This window comes from Anguilla anguilla, chromosome 7 (assembly GCF_013347855.1).
Source record: "Anguilla anguilla isolate fAngAng1 chromosome 7, fAngAng1.pri, whole genome shotgun sequence".
Taxonomy (NCBI): Eukaryota; Metazoa; Chordata; class Actinopteri; order Anguilliformes; family Anguillidae; genus Anguilla; species Anguilla anguilla.
In genome coordinates, this window is record NC_049207.1 from 50362958 (window position 1) to 50383281 (window position 20324).

Below are 20324 nucleotides of genomic sequence, written 5' to 3' on the forward strand. Positions count from 1 at the left end.
AGGTTTTTGAAAAATACTGTCTATCTCTCTATCACAATCATTTATAATTCTCTCTGAAATAAATCAAGAAGACTTATACTGTATGTACTTAAAGGGTATTTAAATACAATATCTAATTTTCATGTAATTTTAGTTGCGTCGCTATGCTATCGCTACACTTGTGTCTTCTCCGGCAAGCCTGTTAATTAAGTTGTTCAGACTGAATACAGGTGTCCCTAAAGAACATTTCGTGTCTGAACATTTCTTTCTGTTCTGAACTGAAGCTGGAATCGGGCCGGAGGTTCTATACTCTTCCTTCTGGATGAGAAAGGTGTGTGTGTTTTCCCCCCCACCCTGAGCCACAGCCCGTATGACAGTTTCACTTCGAGAGAGCGCCAGAAAGTCGCTCATCGGTGGCCCACGAATCCATCTGGCCCTCCGTCCGCAAGATTGCGAATTTCATAACCGCGGATTAAATCTCTCACTTTGCCTACGGTGCTTCTGTATTTCCCTCATATTGTATTTCCGAAGCGGCGCACGTCTTTAGGAGAGATTCATTGCCGTGATATGGGAGGATCAGTTCCATCAGCTGGCGGAGTCAAGAGGTCAACGCAGGTATGAATCTCAGTCTGAAGCAATCAACGCACTGCCCTCCGGGCTGATTATAAATCGAATTTTGCTCCCATTATGTAATATATATCTCAATTTGTTTATTTGAAATAGGAAGCCATTTTGGGCCGTGAAACATTGAGCTTCGCAACTTGTGTCTCGTTCTGCTGTTTGGGATGATCATCCCGTGGCTTCACGGATAAACGCGAGTCTTTTGGGATCGATGAAGACAGGAAGGCCTTTCGCAGAATGATTTGCGGTCCGAAGTGTGTCGGCTCAGCTGTGGTAAGAATAAAAAACGAACATTACGGAATCCCTTGGGAGAGGCACCCCTGGTAACCGCGTGGTGATGTTTCGGGAATGTTCAGGGGGGCGAATGATGTGCTCGCTCAGAAATGAGGGGGTCCTGTGGTTTGCATGGCTCGCAGGGTGTGAAGTAGTCAGTGGCCTGTGGTCGAGTGCGTCGCAGGAAATGCACGCGACTCATCCGCAGAGCACTTCCTGCGGGCGAAGATAGCACACCGGTGCCTCAAGACACCCAGCTGGCTATTCCAAAATTTGGGGAGGTAATACATTATTCTAAAACAGAAAATAAGAGATTGTCTGCTTGTTATATCCGTATTGTTCACTTGTGGATGACAGTGGTGGCCTCCTCTCTCACCTATGCAAGATAATGCACACAGGAGTGCCAACAATTCCTAGTAAAACATTTTTGTGTTTGTTCAAATGATTTAATCTGCGTTTATGCCCAGTGTTTTTCTTTACTGTTTACCTAGCTGAAAAATTTGGCCTTTGTTTGTATTTCTTGTCTGTGTTCTTGCAAACAAGGGCCTTTTATTTCTACAGCTAGCATGTTTTTTGATAAAAGAAAATACATTTGGTGAATATTTATGTTGTGCTTTCTATTAGGATTTGATATAATAAGCTGTCAGTGGGAAAAGAAAGTGTTTTACAAAATTGACAGTGCTGGGCTGATAAATTATCACAGTGGTGCAATTTTAAAAAATGCGCATTTTAGCATTGAGCAGATGCTCTTACACAGAAGAACAGACACAGTGCATTTGTACATACATTCCAGTAATACAGCCGGATACATAACCCTAACCCATAACTCAAAGGTACAAAAGCAGTATCCCAGGTGGGAATTTAGCCCACACCTTTTTGCATAAGAAACCCACTTCCCTAAACATTATGCAACACTGCCACGCACAACATAGGATATACTTTAATGATGTGAGCAAAGATGTGTGTTCTCATTGAGGGTTACAGCAGAAGGACATGATCAACAGAAAATGGCTATGACAGTGCAGTGCTCTAGTCTCTCTCATCCACACTGGCTCAGCTTAGAAATAAATGTTTACAATTTTATAAGTGCTTGGTAAGATGTAAAAAGGGGTGAAAAAAATGTTAAAACCAAGCTGAGCAACTTTCATGTTGAAGTGCTCTTGAAGTGTGTGCTTGGGACACACTTCAAAATACAAATGTTCTGTAATTACATGGTCGGTGCTCCTACCTGTGAATTTTTAGACATAAACAACTATTGCTGTGTAATGTTTAAGCTGTTATTACCAGGAAATGTCAAGAAAGTCGCATGAATATCAGTATAGCATTACTGCGGATGCATTCCTTGTAAATGAATGGGTCTTAGAGATTGTTGAGGTGGGTGCCTCTTGCTTTGATGGTGCCCATATCATTGACATTAGTCATTTTCTGTGTAGTAGGCAGTTGCTTATCATTACATACTGTTGTGGCGGACAATCCAAGACTTCCCGTAAAACAGAATCCATTAATTTTCCAAATTGCTCAAAAGATTATATTGCGGTTTCAGTTTATTGCTACTTTCTGTGATAGTGATTCAACCTTCTCCAACAAGTGCAGGCAACTTGTTTACTGAAGTGAGTCTGGTGGCTCTGGAAAAAAATAAAAGCAGAAAAAGAAGAATACGATTGCTTGTTCTGAAAAGAAAAGTTCCCGTTGTGCTGGTTCAGTAAAACACTGAACCTGACCTGTGGAATTTGGCCCCTACTTAAATCGTACTTCATGAACTTTAATATATTAGCATTTATAGTTTATGCTATCCTCAGGCAAGATGCATAGAAGAGGCAGGACTAAGAATGTTAACAGAATCACCTCAGATTTACTTATGAACTCACAAGGTGCAGACCATACTAAGCGAGAACACATTTTTTATTTATCACACACATTCACTGTAAAAAGTGGGTGCGATAATACACAAATAAGGAGCATACGGAACTATCTGGAAGTGAGTTATTTCCATACTGATTAGACACTAAAGCAATATATATATTGGTGCTCTTCACAGATGTAGATCTCACTGAGAAAAAAAAAAAATCTTGACCTAATAATGCACACAATGTTCTATATTTACGCCAATTCTTGTTCCTGCAGATGTTGTCCGTGTGGAAACCCCTGGGATTAAAATGGCTGGATCAGGAATTCTCTGCGTGGTTCAGACATGCTGCAGACCCCTCGGAGCAGAAGTGCGTTTTTGTGCGTCCCAGGTGCAGGCCTAGGATAAGCTCCAATGGTGATGTCATTGTGAAAGGAACTTCATCTAATGTGAAAGATAATTAAACGCATTGTGTTCATGCTTAAGGGGAAGATAGCGTTTCATTTAGCTTAATAAAATGAAGTTAGATTCATATCTTAAGCACAATATAATGTAGTGCACATCAGATTAACTATTTTTAATTAGAATTGCAGTTTAATACAAAATGTTTTATTTGCATTGGTATTTTTCTCCTTCTTCCTTGAACATATAATACATTTTAATGTTTTCAAATGTTATTTAGGTCATTACTAAGGCCACAGAACACAAAATATGCACTTTTATAAAGCTTTCTTCTTCATCATCTTCTTCTTCATCATCCTGCTCCTCTTGTACTGCGTCAGGAGTGTCATGTTAGGAGAGAAACAAACATGCTTTTCCTGATCCAGTATTATCAGCTCAGTACAAATTATGTTTATGATACTTTCCTCCTGAAATTGTTCAAGGCACACAAATTATTTAAAGAATTTTCATGGCGAGCATTAAGAACTTTCTTATTTAATCTTACAATTTACAATTAAGGCATTTAACATAAACTTTTAGACAAAGTGTCTTGCGGACTGCGTATTTAACATGACCAGAAAACCACCACTAGAACTAGAGGTAAATCTATATCTTTACATCAATCTCTTACTACACGAGAAATCCATGCCACAAGACTGTATTCAAATTTATATGTACTTCATGAAGAGATATGCAGTATTCTGAATAGCAATGATTAAGCAACAAATGAATGGAATGCGGCTCCAGCTGATATTAAATTGCCAAGTCGATACGGTTCTCACTTTGTTAGACGGAAGAGCTGAGCTGCATATTTATGTTATGCCGCTTGTGACACATTAATGAGCGAAACCATTATCAAATCAAAGGGTAATAAATAATAACGAGGTCCATTTTTCTGCGAAATATTTTTCGACGCGCGGGACGTCCGCCATTTGCCGCGATCGTTCATCACAACCCGCCGGAGAATTAATGCGGCTCGCGCGTTTCGCTTCTCCCGGGGAAATCACATTCCGCCAGGAAATGAGATCAGCGCGCCGCTCGGCTAGCGCGCCGCGGGTGGTCATGGAAACCCGCGGCGCGTGCTCGGGCTCCGAGCGGCTCTGCGGGAGCCGTTTAACGTCGAGCGAGGGGCCACTCCCACACACGTTTGTTTTTGGGTTCTTTTTTTTTTTTTTTTTTACCTGAGAGACGCATGTGATGTGCGGCAGTTATATTACAGTACATTAAGGACATTTAGCAGACGCTGCCGTCCACACGTAGCACCCAATCGTAACGCTTTACTCGAACCCGTCGACATGCGGCTGACGTGCCACTGTCATACGCATGACATCGTAGCTGTCACAAGATGGCACAACATATTATGTCAGTTTATGTCAATTGCCATAAAGCTGTCATACTTTTATCGCTAAGTGTTACGACCTTAACATCTGTCATGACAATCAAATGACTTGTCTCTGGTGCTGTTGATCATTCCTATACTTGGCATTTGATGATGTTGTGAAATGGGTGCCATGCATCACATCAGGGGGGGTCGGTAAGGCCCCCCCCCCCCCCCCCAAATCTGAGTCAGACAGGCTGCCCAAGGTAAAGTGTAAGTGTGCCCACAGGGGCTACAAATGCTGCAGGCCTCTCCTTAAGCTTGACATCAAATATGATTTTTCATACATCTTGCAGCACTTCTGAAAACAGCCCTGGGGCTGCTGGAAGGGAAATGAATGATTATTTAATTTGCAAGATGAACCCTGCCAGGTGTCTGGAAGATGGAGTCAACCTCAAATTTAGGAGGATGACCGTAGATATCCACAGAGAGGTGTCCGATGGGAAGAGGGCTGACTCATCCACTTACTTTCAACATATGTAACAGAAAAAACAAATCTCATGGAAGGAGTAAGTAAGTGTTTCATTTTATTATGTTGCTGGTTCTTTTTCTTCAGTTTACATATTGATACACATGTACTTTTTCAATGCACAAAATAGCTCATCAGCCAATTTTCTGTCAGACATGTCATGTTGAATGAATACAATGCCGCGGCTAGCTGAGGTCCTTGAATATCTGGAATGGCAGATGTTTTTAGCTAAGGGCGTATAGTTTTGCCCTGTTTTGCTCATTGCGAAAGCAAGGGGAAATCTGGTGATGATTCTCAATAATGCCTGTTGAATGAGATAATCCATCCATTATCTGTGCTCACTTATTCCTGGTCAAAGGCTGGGGCCTATCCTAGCATGCATTGGGTGAGAAGCAGGAACACACCCTGGGCAGTTCGCCAATCCATCACACAGCACACACACACCATTCACTCACACACTCTTACCGAGGGGAAATTTAGAGTCTCCAATTAACCCAATCTCCTTAGATGCAGGGAGAAAGGCATATCCAAAGGGAAAGTGTGCGAGTGACAAGGTGAGTCAAATAGGCAAGGGAACACTAGCAAATGTCCCACTGTGGACACCGTACATTCAGTGTTCACCCGCTGATGCTCAAGCTTCAAAATGTCTTGCAGCCACTTCGCACTGTGTTTGTGTTCCCTTGGGGTTTCATCCAGCTCGGCTCACTCAGAGAAAAGACTAATTGATCCCGACACATCGAACGGACAAGACAATAGATCAAAGGTAAAGCCATTGTCGTTTCTCACCAGCTGCGACTCTTCGCCTAATGTGGTTCCCCTTCGCCATTAGAGCCGGAACAGAAAGAAGCTCGGGAAATAATCACAAAGCCATACATCATAGCGGAGAGGTTGGTATCTCCTCAGCACTTGTAGCTCCCTCTCTTGTTTGGGTCTCGGTGTAAAATGAAAGCTGCGAGCCAGCGGGCGTTCTCCTTGAGAACAGCACTTTCGCGCTAATGCGCGACACAAACCAAGGGCACCGCGGCGCCGTTTCCAACGACAACAATAACGGATATTTTCAATTTCCTTTTGTGATTTTTTTTTTTTTTTGTACTCCAGTCCCATCTGAAAATGTTGCTCTTAACCGTTCCAAGACAAGGGCATTTCCCAGAGCGTTTGGTGTCTGGGCTAGTAGTCTACATGCTGGTTTCTATGAGACAGTGAACAAACGGGTGATCTGTCCGCTTGACTTTTGTAATAGGCCTCCAGTCCAATAGCTTGAAATTTGTTGAAGAATTAGAAAACCTATATATCATACGTATATTATCACTTGGTCCAAATGATTCTTTTTTTCTTCCTTTATGCGAGATACAATCGCAGGTGCATTGATAGACAGCTGTGCAGTTGTCCCTTGTTTCTTGGAAGGGCTTAATTTCTTTTCACATGCTGTTGGTAGACTTGCTCATTTCAGAGACTGCACTTATGATGTTGGAGGGGAAAATGCATATGGTGATGTGCTTTGCAGTGACAATGCCTCAGCTTTGGAAATCAAACATGGTTGGTGGCATTATGTCACGGGTGCTGTTTCCTGGGTGATCAGCATGCTAATAGCCTTTGTAGCTGAGACAGATAACTGGCAATCAGACAGCTATACAATATTTGCTGACATATGTTTGAATATACAGCAATTTAAATATGCAAAGGTGCTGCTAATGGCAAGTTGTGTTATATTTATTATGGAGATTATATTTACTAATGCTGAGAGGGATTTCAAGAACAGAGCATCTCTTTGAATTCATAATTCTAGATTTCTCCATTAGCATTTAAAGAATGCCTTGAAACCAGTGCGTGATGTTTCACCAATGATTAGCTAGCCTGATCTAACATTATTACTACCTCACACTAATTTTAGTCATTTTGCAGGTACAGGCCAAAGGCTTTCGCGATGCTTTATGATCCCGGCTCGCAGCGTAATCTGTAAAGAAAATGGGATACAAGAAGAAGACAAGAAGTACTACTCTAATGCAAACGTTGATTAGCCAGTCAGTTGTATTAATTGGCTAGCCTCTAGCTACCATGGCAAAATCCCAAACAATTGAATCAGAGGAGAGCGATGGAGCCCAATGCCACAGCTCATCTGAACTGGGGCCTGTGCTCTCGCTGATGGACCGGGGGAGCCGCTGGGCCATTGAGAGAAACGTTTAACATTCACGTTTAGTTAAGCTGATGCTAACTGACCTTGGGGCTCTCGTGACGGGAAAGCTGCCATTTGTTTCAATTATATCTTCAGTCCGATTCAGCTGCTGGAGCTCCTCAGATGTGTGTGGTGAATGTGTGCTGTGCTGTGGGTCAGGGTTTAAAAATTGTGTGAAACCTGGTAAAGCGGACAGCTCTGAACTGCTGCATGAAATGTGCTTTCCTTTGCATAAGCTCCTTCTGATTAGAAACAAAAAGTGATTAATGGAACGACATATTGTTATTATTAGTATAGTATTTAGATGGCAAGAGCTGTTTGCCAAAGCAGTTTTGGTTGTATATAAAATTTTTATATGTGTTGGATTGCTTGTATATTTTTTTCCATATCCCACACTTCACACTACTTCTGAGCACATATTTGTGTTGGAAGTCAAATATCTTTCGAGCATCAAAATATTTGTATTATAGCTTAGGGAAAGAATTAGATATTGTAGGTGAAGTATATGCATATGAAGGCAGAGTATAAAGTGAGCGTGTATCACAAGAGCAAACAGGGCTGGAAGATTGGGGGCAGTAACACAGTTAATAACCGTCACACTGAAAGCCAACATTGGAATAAAAAACATGGAACAGTGATCATATTGTCAAACTCGAGGCACCTGAGTATTATCCCGAAGAGATGTTGATCGAACCCCTTGAAACACTGGGAACACAGTCTCTCAGCAGTGACAGGCAGAGAATTGTGGGTATTTGAAGAAAGCGCATTCAAGTCGCTGAACATTGTTGTGACATAATGAAAAAGGCATAGGATTCTATGTCCTTGAAGAAAAAGGGCTATTGAAAGAAAATAATGCTTTTTTTTGCTGTTGCTTTTATAGCAGTCAAAGACCATTTGAGTGATACACAATTGAAACAGAACCTGTACAAATTACAGTACGTAGGTAATTCAGTGCTGTGACCTACTTAACATATTTCTTTATCCCCCGTTGTGGTTGGAGAAACCAGGTATATGAACGTAAATACAGTAGCTATGGCTTAAAGCAACACACAGCACTGGGCCTAATTAGGGTGAATGTTTTCAGGAAGAGCTTGGGCCTGTTTACTTTAATCCAAAAAAAAAAGAAAAAAAAGAACTGCGTTAGTGCACAGAAGTGTATGTTAGTCACCACTGCAGCCAGTGCCAGGGCTAATGTAATGCTTGACCTAATCCCCACTCCTTTTTTAGTCCCTGCCACGGCTCTTTAATTGGAAACACTCACGTAAAAGCAAACGCTTTTACAAATGTTAACAGCTGCCAAAGCAACCTAACAGGGAAACTATGGGACTTCTGCCACAGTTACCAAAGCAACCTAACAGGAGAACTATGGGAGTTCTTCCATGGTTACCAAAGCAACCTGACAGGAGAACTATGGGAGTTCTGCCATGGTTACCAAAGCAACCCTGACAGGAGAACTATGGGAGTTCTGCCATGGTTACCAAAGCAACCTGACTGGAGAACTATGGGAGTTCTGCCACGGTTACCAAAGCAACCTAACAGGAGAACTATGGGAGTTCTGCCATGGTTACCAAAGCAACCTGACAGGAGAACTATGGGAGTTCTGCCATGGTTACCAAAGCAACCTGACAGGAGAACTATGGGAGTTCTGGAAAAAAAGGGGGTATGGCGGAAGGAAGTTTGATTTTAAAATGTAAGCATCTTTAGTAGTAAGACTAGGTATGTGGAATTGAACCCTCATTTTGGATGGCTGATCCCTTTGAGGGGAGCGAAAGTCCATGAGTTCAATTCATTTTTATCCAACAATTTAACCCTTTCAATACAGTAGGGTCCACACCCCCAATGATGTGAAAAGAAAACTGTACAGTGTTCATAACACCCTCATTCAATGCAAATTGCCATGGCAAGCAAACTTTTTTTCACTTCAGAATTACATTATAGAAATTAATCATAGCACACAAAAATATGACACACCTTGCAGCACCGGTATCAGAAGGTGCTGGGTTCTTTTGAAATGGAAATGTATTCGGGGCCAGTGAAAGTAAGAAGTGTGAGAACAGACATGTCATTGAATCAAGTACTTTCAAATGACAGTTGGAGTCAATTACGAACAGCCTGAAATTTGGGCGTAAGCAAAAAATCACGTTCACGAGCGTCCAGTTTATTCAGGGTCACGTATGAGCGACTGATTTATTTTTAATGAATGGTGACTGAAGTGGCAGTTCCTACCGATGTGTACTTATGTAAACAGTCATTTTCATTTTGTCAAATGGTATTGGTCTAGTGTGCATAGTTCTCATGACTTCATTACAACAAACAATTTAGGATTTTTCAAAGTAAACATCGGCTCTTTTTAAGGCTTAAAGTCCTAAAGGCTTCCTCTCCTTTAAAAACTGTTTACTGAAAAATCCCCAAAGGCCAGAAGAGCTATAGCACATTAGATGCAGTCAGGCAATTAATTATAAAAAAGGAGGTCTACTAATGCATGAACTTACATTAATTTGGCATTCTTGCAAAACAATCAGAGCTACATTCAGGATATTTAAAAATAAAATTGAGGTTTTTCATTTTTTTTTTAACCTTGGTCATTGAGTAAATGACTGGACTGTGCTAATATTGTTTTTGTTTTATCGTAGTTAATCTACAACTAATGTTCACATCATACATAAAACTAATGGGGAACATCCACACATTGCATAATAAAGCTTTTATTTATACCACCATGAGTGAAACTCTTGAAAGGGTGAAAACATGCATGGTGCATCTCTCATAAGAGGGATAGAAACTTGTGCACCTGGACAGCGTTGGAATGCGAGGTTTACGACAAATACTTATTTTTCCCACCACAGGTCATTTTGGTGCTAAAAACATGGAGTGTGATTCATAGACATTTATGACAGATGAACAACACAGACCATGCCATATTGGTTCCTCTTATCATTATTACTGCCAGCATAGACACTGGTTACAGGGCGATATTGGTTTTGGGGTGAGGGTAGGTCGGGGTGGAAAGCTTGGGTTGGGGTGGAGGGGGTGGGAGAGTTTGAGGGGGTTGCGCGTTCATCCTGAAAACTGTTGGTAAGCCCTGAGCTTTTGAAGGTAGGGCAAAGCGAAAATAAACTGTAAAATTATGACCTAAGATTATACTCGGGGCCAGGGTAAACACTTGGATTTAAGCATGGATTTTTTTTTTTAAATGTCGATAGAAAAACATGTCCGGAAGGGTATTGTTGCTGCATTGACGTGCTGCATTCGTACAATATTAGAGATATCGAGAGCGTGCTCTTATGAATAATCAAATACTCTGCTTCCTTTCTGAGCTTTGCAAATGACCTGAGAGTTTCAGGCCAACTGCGAATGACGTGTGGATTCCAGTTTGTGAGGAAAACCTGAGTAAGAAACGTGTTCTCTCACCTTTTTTTAATTGCATAGGAAGGTCTGCTTCACAGTTTTAGTTTAATCAACATTTATTAGTGATGTTAGTGATTTTGTGCCAAAAAAAATCTTGATTTATACAAAGAATTCTCCAAAGGCTAATATGGCAATTAATATTTATGACTTTAATTAAAGATCGCATGAAGTACAGTTAAGTAAACCTGCTTTTGCTGTTTGCTCATATATTGCTTTTTAGCTAACCAAATAATTTTATAATTTTATAGGAATCTGCAATTGGGATGGCATTGATAGAATTAAATCCTAGTCAACGGATGCAAAAACAAAGCAAACTGATAAGTGCACTTATGGTGTCACCCATACAACCCATTGTAAAACAGCATATTTTGTATAATGCAATACACAACCCATACTAAAACAGCATATTTTGTATAATACAACACACTACCCATACTAAAACAGCATATTTTGTATAATACAACACACTACCCATACTAAAACAGCCAATTTTGTATAATGCAATACCATGTTTATATTTAATGTGAATAAACAAGACCAACAAGAACACTATGATTTTAAGAGTTCCTTGAGATCAAGATTGATATTAAAGGCCAATCACTGATGTCCTTCACCCATATACACCACAGTGGTAAGCAAATACAGGAATTATTATGAATTCACCATTCATAAACATTTAAGAATGTTTATGGGGTAAATGTGCCACATATTGGACATACTGAACTTGCTGTTTGTGTAAACTATAATATTAATTGTAAAATATTATGCAGTCATCAGTGATTTTGTTTGACATTCTTTCTGCGAAGCCTCTTCCCAGCACTACTGTTACAGTGTGAACACTTAGGAAATGAATATTTCACGTTTAAGCTACCTTTTGTTTCCATCAAAGCAGTGCTATTGTAAAAATGTTATGATACTTACCGTATAGTCACAGTGAACAATGCATACACATTTTTGTACATACTTCCCAAATGTGGTGTTTTAATTTTGAAACCTTTCCCTTTAATATTAATTTTACGGTCAAAAATAGTTCCCTTTTAATGGTTTGTGGCTGTATCTGGGAAATGCCACCAGTTTGGGATAACAGTTTTCTGTGGTACATTTCTGTGGTACATGCAATTGCAATTAACTTTTTGTACCGCACGTGTACAGGGGACATCATGTCGTTAAATGAATATACTCATCTCCCCCTCCCAGTTTGCATAAAATGTATGCAGGACACTAAATGATCACAGAGCAGAAGCTGTCACACCTGTGAGAGGAAGATGACAGCGCTCGCTAGGCTCCAATTGGCAGGATTTACTCGCGTCAAGACGAGGAGCGTCAAATAGAGCGGAACAAAGGGCGCACCGCGAGTTCAGCTCCGTGCTCACGCGCCGCGCTGAAATGCTGTCTAAACGCCGCGGATTCCAGACGACGTTTCGTCAGAAGACGGCGCGCATGCAGCAAGTGTCAAGCGGCACTTTACGCCGCTTTCGACTGCAATTCTTCACGCTGTGGTTTGATCGCAGGGAGGCCAATGCCGTAAGACAACCTTGTGATATTTTTCATTTTACTTAAAAATGTACCAGTGCGTGTGCATTTTTAGCACCCAAATTTTCACCGGGGGAGGAACGAACAAACTTGAGGTGTTTCAAAACCCAGAATAATCCTGTTTTCCCAGAGGAGGAAAGTGTGAACGGTTTATTCTCCCTGTGCCAGTACTTCATTATTTCAGGCCCCAGGAAGTCGTTATAGTTCATGGTACACCACTGGCAGGTCTCAGGAAAAAAAAAAAGAAAAAACGCCTCCAGATGTTCCTCATATAAAATAAAAGTCTGTACAACCTCACATGATGTCATAAACACTTCCTGTTGAAAAGGCTTGAGAAAAATGAAAACTTTATGAATGTCTAAGCGCTGAGACGCGAACGCAGCTGCGCGTCGCTGACAGTGCGCAGAGACGCGCGCAATTACGCTCGCAACTCGAGCCGGGGAGTCTTTCAAGTGAAATAAATAAAGGACAACACATCCGCGGTGAAACGGCTCTGATTGCCCATTGATTCTGAGTAGATGCCATTCTGAGCAATAAGCACGCGAGGTGGAGCATTAGTTCCCTCCCAGTTTTGATGAGATATTGTTCCGGTTGTTTACTGAGAAGATATTTTGGGGAACTTATGAGGTCAGGTGAGTTTATAAGCCTGGGGGGGGGGGGGCGGGCGGGGCAATTATATCCCTTCTGTGCAGGATATAGAATCAAACTATTTAGACCATTATCTAATGGAGCGTGTCAGCAACTGCCATATGTTAACCGACTGTACGAAGAATGCAGAAAATTATGGTGATTTTCATGTGTCAACTGTCACATGCAGATACTGGTGGGAGAGTGGAATTCTTAGATCCATGCATTCCCCCGGTGCCCTTTTTCCCAAAAAATGGGGGAACATTTTAAACGTGATGTACATTCTTACAGCAAAACTGCGTGATGCACGAGTCTTGTCAGAATTCCTACCGTGACTTTGCCACAGAAGGACGCGGAGTATTCCACCTCTGCCAGCTGATCAATGGATAGGCCGCAGGGTTCGTAATCTCCACCAATGAAATCACCCGACACACCAATCTGTCAGACTCCTCTCTCTCTCTCTCTCTCTCTTCATTCCCCAACATTGCCAGTGCAGCTTCTAATATGTGAAGTGTCAGAGGTAGCAAAGCATGTTTTTCAGTGTGTGGGTCACATAATAGCATGAACAGTTCACAGAGGATCTCTGTACACCCTATGCAGGAAGACAGACATCAAAGCTGTTCTCTCACTTCACCTGTCAATGTTTCCGGACGGAATTGTTTCATTATATCATATTATTTATGAGCATTTGCAGGTGCAGGCATAATCCATTATTATATTATTCAACGTTTTAAATTGCAGTGTCACAAATTAGTGGAAAGTGGAACATTTTTTTCTGCCCGTTCTAGGAAAGCACACAATGCTTTTTCAGCGAGGCCGTTCAGCAGTACAGTATTGTTATTTCAGTATGAGTGCATTAATCCCAGTCAGAATAGTTTCGGTTTGAGCCTTTATAGGACAGCTGATACTGTAGGCACGGTAACTGAGCGTATTATTCAAGTGTGTTGTCTTATGGGCCGTGGAATGAGCTAAGCCAAAGCCATTGTCTGTTTTGCCTGGCTGGCTGTCTATCCGTCTGTCAACATCCTGTGAATGAAAAAAATGTAGGGTTGATATATGTTGCTGCATAACCTCTAATGGGAATTTATGTAAAGATATTCTGTAAGATGTGGCACATCAACAACTTTCCACCTCCCCCCCCCCCCCCCGAAAAAAAAAAAGTCATTACCATTTATAATGTGGATCATAAAAGCAAGCTTTATTAAGTGAACTCATTTTCTGAGAGCATTGTGAGAGAGGATTCCTGCTGGGAAGATTGTCTTTTCACAGCGAGAGGTTGTCCGTCTCCATACCGTTCAAATTGAAACTATTACACCTCAATTTTTGTGTTTGTATGATGTTACATAGGGGGTAGGGCATTTCAATCTGTTTTCTGTAGATGTTTTTTTTTTGCTCTAAATGGAGTTTACGCATTTTGGTCGTTTTTATGAGTTATGTACTGTAACTGGTAACATCCCGAAGATAATAAACAAGAATATTCTATGCCATGTACAAGCATAGATTCTTATTAGTTTTTGAAATGTCAACGTTATCATATAAAAGTTGTTGTACAGAATGATTTGGACCATCCCAATTTCATATGCATTACTGTGGAAAAAGTTAAAAATAAAGTTAAAAATGTTATTCCTCACAATCCGGTTTTGGAGGATTGCAGGCTAGCTAGATATAGCTGGCTATCTTGCCGCGAATGCACATCTGCCTGCCTTGTGTCGTCATGCAAAAGACGGGTTCTCTGGGCAGTAACATGGTTCATTGTACATCCCATGTGTATAAATGTCCTCACTGACTGGCGAAAAAGTGTTAGAGGGCGGGTAGCTTGTAGCAACTTGTTACGTGACTCAAATGACTTTATGGCTTTAAGTTCAGCTCTCACGTCTATTTCTGTAATCCATATGGGCGACGTGTCACGGGAAGGCTATTTACCCGTTCTGTCTTTAAATATGAAACGTCCTTGGGACGAAAAAAAAGATAACACTATTAACTGGTAAACAAAGTTTTAATTAACATTTTTGTTTTGGCACATTTGTCAATGCCAACAGGGGTCTCAGGAGGACTTTAGACATTAAGAAAATCTGCTGAAAAATCTGTTATTCTTAAAGTAGAAAGTATTTCGATTCTGAAGTGAGAATGGTGTTCCGGAACGAGGAATGTCCTAATTGTGTCTGCGTTACATGAAGAGAAATGATGCTGATCTGTTGATTTTTCAAACGCCTCTTTTTTTTCTCTCCAGTTTGGAACGCCCAATCATTATTTAGCTGCAACAGTCTTTGCTGCAACCTATCAATTTGGGTGGAGTAGTCACATTTTTCAAGTCACACTGCAGCTACAACAAAGTATATGTATAAGCAATTAAAGCGAGTGAAACATTGAATTTACATTAACATGTAAATGTGTTAGCCAGAAGGAACTTTAGTACTGTGTCCCTGGAGCACATCATCAACATGCAAAGAGGAAAATGTTCAAAGTAATGAAAATACTGTCTAGTACAAGCCATTTAATAAGAAAAGACTAGCGGAACACAATAGCCATTGCCACTGTACTACTTATAAACCTATGTAGTCTTTATTAATTGCTTTGTAATTGCCTCAGTGTATGCTTAGCCTTAATTAATTGAATGCTGTTTTTTTAGTAGTTTATTGTAAATCATTTTTATTGCAATAACCAGTAGTTGTTATAGGCCTGTGTAATGTCCCAGAAACATGATGTCTGGTGTGGAATCTTTAACCCTTTCAGTGCCGACTGCGGCCAGCAGTCCCACAACAAGGCCCAGGGAGGGAGGGACTCGGTTTACTGTAACGATGGCTTTTCATTGCTCACCAGCGACTCCTGCTGGTCAACCGGGCACCGGCGGTCTGCTTTCTCTGGCCTCGCGTGCAGCGTGTACCTCAACGACACGGGCATGACGTCGCATGTTTCAGAGGACAGAACGGGCCGGTCTGCGCCGTCCCGAATCGATTGCGTCGCTTGCAGCATAGAGCTGCAGCTGTGGAATGTGACTGGGTGTTCCAAACAGGAAGGAACATTGGGGGAAACGCATTAAAAGGTAGAGTCAATTCCTTCGACCTACACCCGTCAACCTTAGTATCTTTATTAAATAATTCTGTAAAATGGCTTACTCCCAAGCACGCACACACGTTGAGCAGTTATTCACTGATGTTTACATTACGCGGTTTGGTAAAAATGTATTTTCATGATGTATTGTTTAACATGTAGCGTGCACGCTACATAACCGCGTGGCTAACATATTAAGGAGGCTACGCTGTTTACTTTACTTTTTCCGCCAGATGGCTGCACCAGCTGTTGGATGCAACAACTGGCCTGAGGGGCGGGCGAGGGAAGCAGGCTACATATTTAACTCGTTTGATAAGGCCGTGCCGCAGGGAGGGGGGGGGGGGGGGGGGGGGGGGGGGGGGGGGGGGAAGCACATTGTGTGTTCACAACATCGGGCCTTCAGTGGAGCTAATGCACGGTGCTCCTCACACCTTACAAAGCACGGCGGAGGCAGCTCCGGGCTAAGAGCTGGGAAGCTAGCGCTCGACTGCATCCAGCACATATTAAGACAAGCTGAATCTGAATATGCTTGTTTTGTGTGTGTGTGTGTGTGTGTGTGTGGACATGTAATACTATCTTTGTGAGGACCAGATGTCCTCACAAGGATAGAAAGATGAGGAAAATGACCCTTTGTGAGGACCTTTTGCTGGTCCTCACAATTTCAAGAGGCTGTTTTTGGGTTAGGACTTAGGGTTAGGGTTAGAATTAGGTTAAGGTTAGGGTTAAGGTTAGGCACGTAGTGGTTAGGGTTAGAGGTTACGGAATGAATGTAATCAATGCAAATCAGTGGGAAGTCTTCACAAATATAGCAGTACCTAACTTGTGTGTGTGTGTGCGTGTGTGTGTGCATGCATGCGTGTGTGTGTGTGTGTGCGCGCTTCTTACTCAGATAAGACCTATAGAGGAAGTTCACTTGAACAAGAAGCTTTTTCAGTTAATAACATATTTAAAGAGAGGTCAAGGATTGAGAGCCATTTGAAGATACCACGGCAACATCATTAATTTAATCATGTTAAGAGTGCTGCGTTATTATTCTTCAGTCATACTTCAGGTGTAATGGCTTTGGTGGTAATCATGTCTACCGTGTTTTTGTAGGCTGAGGGGAGTGTGTGTGTACGTGTGTGTGTGTGTGTGTGTGTGTGTGTGTGTGTTTGATTGGAGGCACATGCATCTGCCTTTTATCATTAGATCCCTCTCCTGAATGTGGCACTTCTTGTTCACCACGTGTAGTTTATGGACCACTGCTAGAGTCCCAGCTGGTGACAGACTTACACCTTGTCAATTAATTCCTTATGATCGGAATCCTGCTCTCCCCACCCCCTCCCCCCAGATAGCATTTCTGTTGTCTACTTCACATTTTGCCAGTTGGAAGTGGCCCATTATTACCTTGTTTAATTTCTGCAGAATCTCATTTATTTTTCATGAGAAAAGAGACGAAACACCATTAAGAGCTTGCACAACCACAGTACAGCTGACTAACAGTAATAAACACTCAAATTATTGAAGCTAAACTGTATCGCTAAGTACTATTTGGATGGGAGTAATGGCTCCAGAGGACACTGCGTGATTTAATTATTATCTGAACGTGTGTAATTTTGGTGGACGGTTTGCAAACGATTACAATTAACCAGGCTCACTGTTGATTTGTGCAAGATTTGCATTATCAAACGGCGTCTGAGTTTATTGAATAACAGTTGCTTTTCCGGCCAAATATTATTGTTAGTTCCATGCTGGCGACGTCAATCAAAGTGAACAGTTTTTATAATTTTTTTTTTTATGATTAAGGAACGTGATTGAAGCATTACTGTATGTGCGATTTTGCAGCGTTGCCAAAATGTCTCTATTCTGCTCTATCCTTTGTTTTTTCACCATAGTACCCAGTCTGAGGTTTTAAAATACGTTACGTAAGTGTTTTTCTACTCATTACATCCTCAAGGTTGAAATTTAAGAGGTTAAAATTAGATGAGGGGCAGGAAACCAAACAGAAATGATGTATGTAAAATTATCCGTATGTGTACCGTAGCCATGTCTGCGAGAACCATTTGGTTGTGTCACACGTTCCATTTTTCTTTGGCACGTTGGAACAGAACGCGTATGTGCCATACGCAGGGGAAAAACCAAGCGAAACGGCGTCCGTGTGACCTCACATGAGTGCGGTCGCATCACCGGGCCTCCCGGTTCCCGTCCAGTTTTCCCCCCCCCAAAACGACACGCCGTCAGTCACAAACGTCCCGCTGCTGCGGGACACCGCATCCATTCTCCCCCCCGCCCACATCTGGTAAAGCGGACTTCATTTACGACACTGTAAAAGCGCTCAGCTATTCTTGGCCCCCCTCCGGCTGCGGGGTATTGGGGGTCGGGGGGGGGGAGGGTGGGTTACAGCATCCATTTTTTCCTGCAACCATCCAGTTTTCAGAAGATTTCATACAGAGTCCTTAGATGTAGTCTTGATTTCTGACATAACTGTGTCCCTTGGCTGTTAAGAACGTGTAACCAAACGCGATGGGCTGTTCACTCAGAAGTGACGCATTACCTGAGAGAGAGAGGGGCGGCCAGCCGAGTCGCGGGCTCGCGGTCCTGTTTTCACCGTCGTGGTTTTACCGGTTCAGTAGTCTGCCGCCATTGGCTCTCCTGTTCTCCCGATCTGACTCCTTTAAAACACACACCTTAAACAGTTCATTAAAAATTGATGAAAAAGGAATAAAGGAGCCCAAAATCCTTTCGGCAGTTATTGAGTAGCTACTGCGAGTGGCAGGCGAGAAAGTGATATTTTATAATGACTTCAGGGAACGATTTAGAAATAGTAATGAACAACATGATTGGATTAGTGTTTGCGACAAGTAGATCTAAATTATCTTTTGCGGTGATGATCAGGGGAATCGGGGTGGGAAGAGAATACTAAAGACTTTTAAACCAAACTGTTCTAGGTTGTGGAATAAAATTAAGGTTGCAAGATTACTGAGCAAATCACCCGTATTTGGGCGTAACTACTAGTACAATGGCCTTATTTGAACCACTCAAAATGTGTTTTCTCCACAGCAAAAAAAAGTGATTGGTTCACGCCAATGAACATATGATAGCCCCACCCATTTTGGGCTTCATGAAGCTACACTGTCTGTTCAGCACTTAAGTGGTTAATTTTTATTCACTGATTGGCTAAATAGTCCACACACCACATTTCCAATATAGAGTTGTCCTTGAGGGCTGCATTTTTAAAAACCCCATGTGTAGAAAAACAACCCCATAGGCCTGCAGTCTTTGAGGACTCCATTTTAGCTTGCATTCAGCTGAGGCTGTGATGGTGCTTATGAAATTGTTTATATAATTTTTAAAAACCAGGGCTTCTGTTCTACCAAGCTTCATGGAAAATCAATTGATAAATTAAATAATAATTTTCTCAGGCGTGATACTTTAACAAGTATTGTATTGCCTTGGACACGTGAGGCATCAACCCCATCAATATAATCTAAAGATATTCGTTTGGTCAGACAGCTTTATAGTATGTTTCATTGAAAGTATATTGAGCCCATTATGCTTATAAATCCTGGTAATTTGTGATTGCTTAGCACCTCTGTGATTACGTTTGTTGACCTTGGGAATTCAAAAGATTCAAAAGGACGCTTGGTGCAGTAATTTCATGACATTAGCAATTTACGTTCATCATTTCACATTATTATTCCAGCGCAACTGATTGAAAGTCGCACGCTATGAATGTAAATCCAAACGCGTGGCCTTCACACACGCATCGAATCATTCTTAAACGCAGCCCAACAAACGCACCGTAAATGTGCATAATCTGGCTGCTTATTTTCAATGCCATCCTGGTGGGATCAGTGATTTAGGACACCACGCCAAAGGAAAGCCTTCCTCTGAATTTATCAGGTCTGGTTTGCCCGCCTACACTCTCTTTGCACACACATTTAGATTTAGTCATCGTTTTTCAGTTAATGTCATGGCTGATGCCGAAAGCATCTTTGCCTCGGAGTTACCCGGTAAGAAAATAATCCTGCCCACAATTTAAAAATATCGTCTCAGAAAATTGTTATCCCGATGTTCGAAATCTGAAATACTGTCGTGCTCTCTCTGTGGATCCAGAACAGTGTCCTCCCCTTATCCCCTCCTTAGCGAGGTAACTCACCGTCTCAGCTTACCGTACTTACTGGAGAGCAAGGGCTCTTCCATAAAGTACATTCTCACATGAACTCTGAATTTAAGGTTGTTATGCCTGCGCTTATGGAACTGGAACAAATTGTAAAATATATAGAAATAAATATTATCCATCTACCGCAACACTTCATAACATCTGGGCATATATACTAAGTATTCCCACTTTAAGATAAAGCAATATTTCTGTGAAATATATTTGCCATTATATTTTCCATGTAGATCAATGTAGTTTATAACACATTACAGTATATTCTATTTCCATAAGGGTATGAGTGATTATATTTTGTTTATGACTTCATCTACTGCATTTCAACCATGTAGCAGTGATGATATTTATGCTGGCTGATAACTAGGGTTC